Source organism: Chiloscyllium plagiosum, unplaced genomic scaffold (genome assembly GCF_037043375.1).
Source record: "Chiloscyllium plagiosum isolate Xiang-an unplaced genomic scaffold, Cpla_swu_hap1 HiC_scaffold_40, whole genome shotgun sequence".
Taxonomy (NCBI): Eukaryota; Metazoa; Chordata; class Chondrichthyes; order Orectolobiformes; family Hemiscylliidae; genus Chiloscyllium; species Chiloscyllium plagiosum.
This window is the reverse complement of record NW_028270178.1, coordinates 19,035,931-19,041,930: the sequence shown is the minus strand read 5'-3', so window position 1 is coordinate 19,041,930 and position 6,000 is coordinate 19,035,931.

Below are 6,000 nucleotides of genomic sequence, written 5' to 3'. Positions count from 1 at the left end.
GCCAATCTCATCTACACTTTATCAGTCAAAACCACGACAACACATCTGCGATTATACTCTCACGACCCGCAGCATGTACAATTTGTAAATAAAAAGTCTGTATCATAAGACTCCAAAGAATTAGTCTCATATTCTTATCTTTAAAGCATTCTATGAAAGTAACAGGATTGTGATTTGTATACACGACCATCTCCGACACATTGTTCATGACATACACATTACGATGTTGGAAGTCTGGTACAGAACTCAAGTTATTTTTCGATCGTGGGGTATTTTCCCTGGTGGATGTTGAGCTTCTGAACAAGTAACCAACTGTCAGTTCAATCTCTCATCGTCTTCCTGTAGCAGTACAGTTCCAACTCCTACGTCACCAGCATCGATGGCAACTTTGAAAGGTTTTGAGAAGGTTGATATAGCGAAAACTGGTTTAGTCCTGAATATTTCTTTTAAATGGTCGAATGCCGACTGGTATTGTTCTGTCCACCGTAGCTTCGTGTCCTTCAGTAAACCAGTTAATGGTGCCACAGCACTGCTGAAGTTTGAGATAAGTTTCCAATAGATTCGTTTTGTCCTAAAAATTGAAGCACGTCTTTCTTCGAGGTTCGTTTTGGTAATTCCTTGATGGCCTTCGTCTTTGAGTTCCATTCGGTCAACCTTCCAAGAATGATGTTATGCCCAAACAAGCACTGCTTTTGCGAATGCAGTTTTGTTAAAAATTTATTATAAGTTTTGTTTCTTGTGGTCGTTCAAATTGGTCTGCCAACTGTATCATGTGACTTTTCCAGGACTTAGCTCAAGATGACTACACCGTTTAAATAGACTACACACTAGACATGCTAGAGAGTTCCTAGAGGCCTGGCACTCCAACCACAACGCCATAAACAAACACATAGATCTCGATACCATCTATTAACCCCTCAGAAAACGAACAGGAAATGACATCATCACAAAACCTAGGAACCCCATCCAGGATAAACATATAAATAGAAAGCAGGAGACAACAGTTTCGCTTCACTTAGAGGTAGCCACTGATGATGTTACCTAGCCAGGAAATGAAACTCTGGATATCAAACCTATAGCTCAGCGAGCAAACCTGCACCCTAAACCTCAACCTGAGCTACAAACCTTCACAAACCTTGCACTACACAGTTTGTTAACCCATCCACAACTCTGTTCATGAGTCTTTAGAATGTGGTGAGTGCGTTCTTCATTCAAAAGGCATCACTTTTTAATTGATTTAGCCCATTAGGATTACAAACACAGCCGTTTCTTTTACCTTCTCTGATCAAGGCACCTTCCAGTAACCATGCAATAAGTACAACTTGGTGAAGTAACTGGTTTGCCCAACTTTATCGATACAGTCCTCTAATTTCGGTATTGAATGTGAGTCCGATTTTGTAACGGCGTTGACGTTCCAATAATCCACGCAAAATTGTTGACTTCCATCTGGTTTGAGAATTATGATGATTGGCAAGCTCTACTCTGACTCCTCTCAATGATATCCTCATTAAGCATGGTGTCCACTTCCTTCTGGACCTGTCTGGCTTTGAAAGGACAAACCAATAGGGTATGATCGGAAAACTATTCCTTTTGTCTACTTTCTTTAAAATAGCATTGGTCCTCCCAGTCTGATTCCTTCCTATGTCCTCATACTGCAGTAAGAAACCACTCAGCTGCGTTTGCAGCTCCTGAGAGAGATAGCTCACTAATCGATTCATCTACACATGGACTTCTTCACTTTTTAACATATTTGGAGACACATCAAAATCCACCATGCCTGAATTTGATTCCACACTCTGCGGGCAGTGACTAACGCTAGTCCATCATGGCAAAAGAGCTCGAATTTGTTTTCTTTCTCTCACTATTACATTTCAAAATCTTTCAGAACATTTTGTGCCAGCCAGAAATTTCAGTTCCCTTGAAGGTACAGTAAAAATCTACAAATTCATAACAAAGTTGAGAGGGGTCTTGAGAGAGGTGTACAAATGAAGAGAGGCATAGGCATAATTAATAGTCAGAGATATTTGCCCAGGGCAGAAATGGCCGTCAGAAGGTGACATGATATTAATGTAATTGGGAGAAGGTTTGGGGGATATATCAGAATTCGGTTCTTTACACAGAGCGTGCTGGGTAAGTGGAATGCAATGCCAGCGGAAGTAGTAGATTCTGATACACTGGGTACATTTCGTGTTCTTGGATAGTCACATGGATGATAGTAAAATGAATGATATACAGGTTAGTTTCATCATACAGTCGGAAGAAAAGCCTGGAAAGAAAGCATCGAAGGGACAAGAGGCTTATACTGTGCTCGTCTGTTCTGTTTCTATGGTCAATGTTGTGTCAACAAGCAAAGTCAGCGTGCCTAATGAGCTTTAGATTTAAATAAATGATGATAAGAATGTTATACAACTGATCACACTGTATTTACAACTGAATACGTAAATGATTACACATTTCTGACAAAATTGATCAGAAATATTTGATAGCATTCAACATGGGGTTATTCAACAAACATTCCAAGCAACAACCGATATTTCAAAGCTCGATCACCACCAGAGTCTGTGAATATTACTCAATGACCGAGACTGTGACAGCATAGAACCACTCTGCTGGGGACAGTAAATCTTTTAGAAATATATAGACTCGCACACGGACAATCACACAGATATACACAGCGAGACAGCCGGATCTCACTCTGCTGGGGACTATACCTGTTTCACACACTATTCCAGAACATACTATTCCGTTCAACAAAAAGTGTTTTTTGTAATATTTTTACAGCAGAAAACAAAATCTTTTAACAAACCATACAAACAACTTTTATGAAAGGTAAGTTGCTACGTTATGCGTGACCTTTACTTCTTTTGCAATTATTCCATCGAAAATGAACTAAATGTTTAAAATTGATCAAGTCGAGCAACATCAAAGCCGTTCAACATGCTGCCCTGAACTTCCTTTTACATTCCCACTCCTCATAAGGTTCTTGTGCTATGCTGCCACAGCAATTTTACGTATCCACACTGCACAGCTCCTACTCATCCAAACAATCTAAGTAAACCTCCAACACGTTGGAAAATTGCAAATCCACAGGCCTCCACCGACTGTACCTCTTCCGAGTCCCAAATTGCTGGCACTCTGCTGTAACACTATTGACAAGTTTGCTGATGACAACACCGCAGTTGTTTGTATTATAGACAATGACATGACAGGATATATGTCGAGATAGAGAACTTAGTGACATGGTGTAAAGATAACAATCTCTTCCTTAATGTCAGTGAAATAAAGAAACTTGCCATTGACTTCAGGAAGCTGAGTGTTGGAGACACATTTGCCTGTAGCAGTGATGCTGATATGGGGATGCTCGTAATCTTGAAGCTCCTATAGAATAAATACCACTTATAATCTACTGTGGTCCTTCCACAGCAACGCTACGGTGAAAAAATCGCACAAGAACGTTTATTCATCAGAAGTCTCAGCAAATTTGACATCTCCGCATTGACTCGTACTACTTTTTTTAAAAGATGCCCCACAGAAATGATCTGTCCCAGATGCAGCATAGTGTACTTTTCCAACTGCTCTGCTCAATACAACAAGAATTTACAAACAGCTGTGAACGCAGCCCTGTTCATCAAATAAAACAGCCTTCCATTCATTGATTCTGTCCATATTTCCTGCTGCCTCATGAAACCAGCCATAACATTAAAGACCCCTGCCACCCCGGTTATACTCTCTTCCAACCTCTCCCCTCAGTCAGAAGATAGAAATGTTCGAAAGGCTATAACAACAGATTACAGACTTCCATATTAGAGTTGAGATTTCTCTGCATCCTCACGTTCCTTAACAAAATTCTGCATTTTATTTTCTTCCTCTGAAGTATTGTTGCAATTTTTGATTTCCATGTTGTGATTGTATTATGGTTTCCAAAAGTGCATTTTATGATTTTTTGAAAAGATTTACTTTAAACACAGCTTTACCGAGCTGTCTAGTTGAGTACATTAAAACAAAGAGATTGTCAGACCATGAGTGCTTTTGAAATTTGGAACAATAGAAGCAGGCTGAATAGATGGACCCCAGCTCCCTCAAAGCCAGGAATTTTTGTATTACATTTTCAGCAACAGTTGCTGGTAGGATCTTGAAGCTGGTTTTGGAAACTATAGTATGTGTCGCCCTGTTAGTCTGTCTCTCAAAATTTTCTGTAGACTTTCACTCTTCTGTACCAGATTTATCAATTTAACTGAATTTGCTTTTGCCAAATCTGTGTTTATGTGACGGTACAGTACTGGAACAGTTATCAGTTGAATAATCTGTTCTTTTGTCAAGGTTTACAATGTAGTAAAGTTATTACAATTCTTTCTCTTTTTGTTTGTATACTAACTGTAGTGTATGATTTATCTGGTATATGTATTAAAACAAGAAAAACATTAAGGTTTCGGCTATCTTCCTTGTCTATTTTGAGGAGGTTTTGTCTGCTACATAATAATCTGGGGTCTCTTGTTAGGATCAAATTCCCTAATTCGAGGTTGGGTTTAGAATTATTGACTTTAAAGCGGTGAGCATTGAGTGTTGGTTTTTGTCATTTCAGGATTTAAATTCAGTTGGATTACAGATGTACCATGTGTATTGGTGGCTCCTTAAGTCACTAAATGAATTGAATTGACTGAGTAGAATTGAGTGTTTCGTGTGAGTAGATGAATTGATTTTCGGCATTGTAAAGAAAGCGAGCAAGGCAAATCTTTTGGGATTAACAAACGAACTGAAACAGTTGCCTGTGCCTGTGAAGACAGGAATGATAGTTGTGGCAATCACGCAGCATTTGCATTTGCCAGGAATGCTATTTTAATATTCGGAAATGGCTGAAGTTGAATTGCATGCGAATCTAGATTAGATTACTTACAGTGCGAAAACAGGCCCTTCGGCCCAACAAGTCCACACCGCCCCGCCGAAGCGCAACCCACCCATACTCCTAACACTACCGGCAATTTAGCATGGCCAATTCACCTGACCTGCACATCTTTGGACTGTGGGAGGAAACCGGAGCACCCGGAGGAAACCCACGCAGACACGGGGAGAATGTGCAAACTCCACACAGTCAGTCGCCTGAGGTAGGAATTGAACCCAGGTCTCTGGCGCTGTGAGACAGCAGTGCTAACCACTGTGCCACCGTGCCGCCCAATATGGCACATCTGTAATCCAACTGAATTTAAATCCTGAAATGACAAAAACCAACACTCAACGCTCACCGCTTTAAAGTCAATAATTCTAAACCCAACCTCGAATTAGGGAATTTGATCCTAACAAGAGACCCCAGATTATTATGTAGCAGACAAAACCCCCTCAAAATAGACAAGGAAGATAGCCGAAACCTTAATGTTTTTCTTGTTTTAATATATATACCAGATAAATCATACACTACAGTTAGTATACAAAAAAATGAGAAAGAATTGTAATAACTTTACTACATTGTAAACCTTGACAAAAGAACAGATTATTCAACTGATAACTGTTCCAGTACTGCATCGTCCCATAAACACAGATTTGGCAAAAGCAAATTCAGTTAAATAGAAAAATCTGGTACAGAAGAGTGAAAGTCTACAGAAAACTTTGAGAGACAGACTAACAGGGCGACATATATTATAGTTTCCAAAACCAGCTTCAAGATCCTACCAGCAACTGTTGCTGAAAATGTAATACAAAAATTCCTGGCTTTGAGGGAGCGGGTACATCTATTCAGCCTGCTTCTATTGTTCCAAATTTCAAAAGCACTCATGGTCTGACAATCTCTTTGTTTTAATGTACTCAACTAGACAGCTCGGTAAAGCTGTCTTTAAAATAAATCTTTTCAAAAAATGGCAATGGCAAGTGTAAAAGAAAAAGAAGGAATAGACCTGGCAGTGCGATCAGAAATACTAAAGAAAATGAAACATTTTGTAATATTATTTACAGCAGAGGAAAAAGAAAATGAAAGGAAGACCCTGGCTGAATAAAGGAGAAATAGAGAAG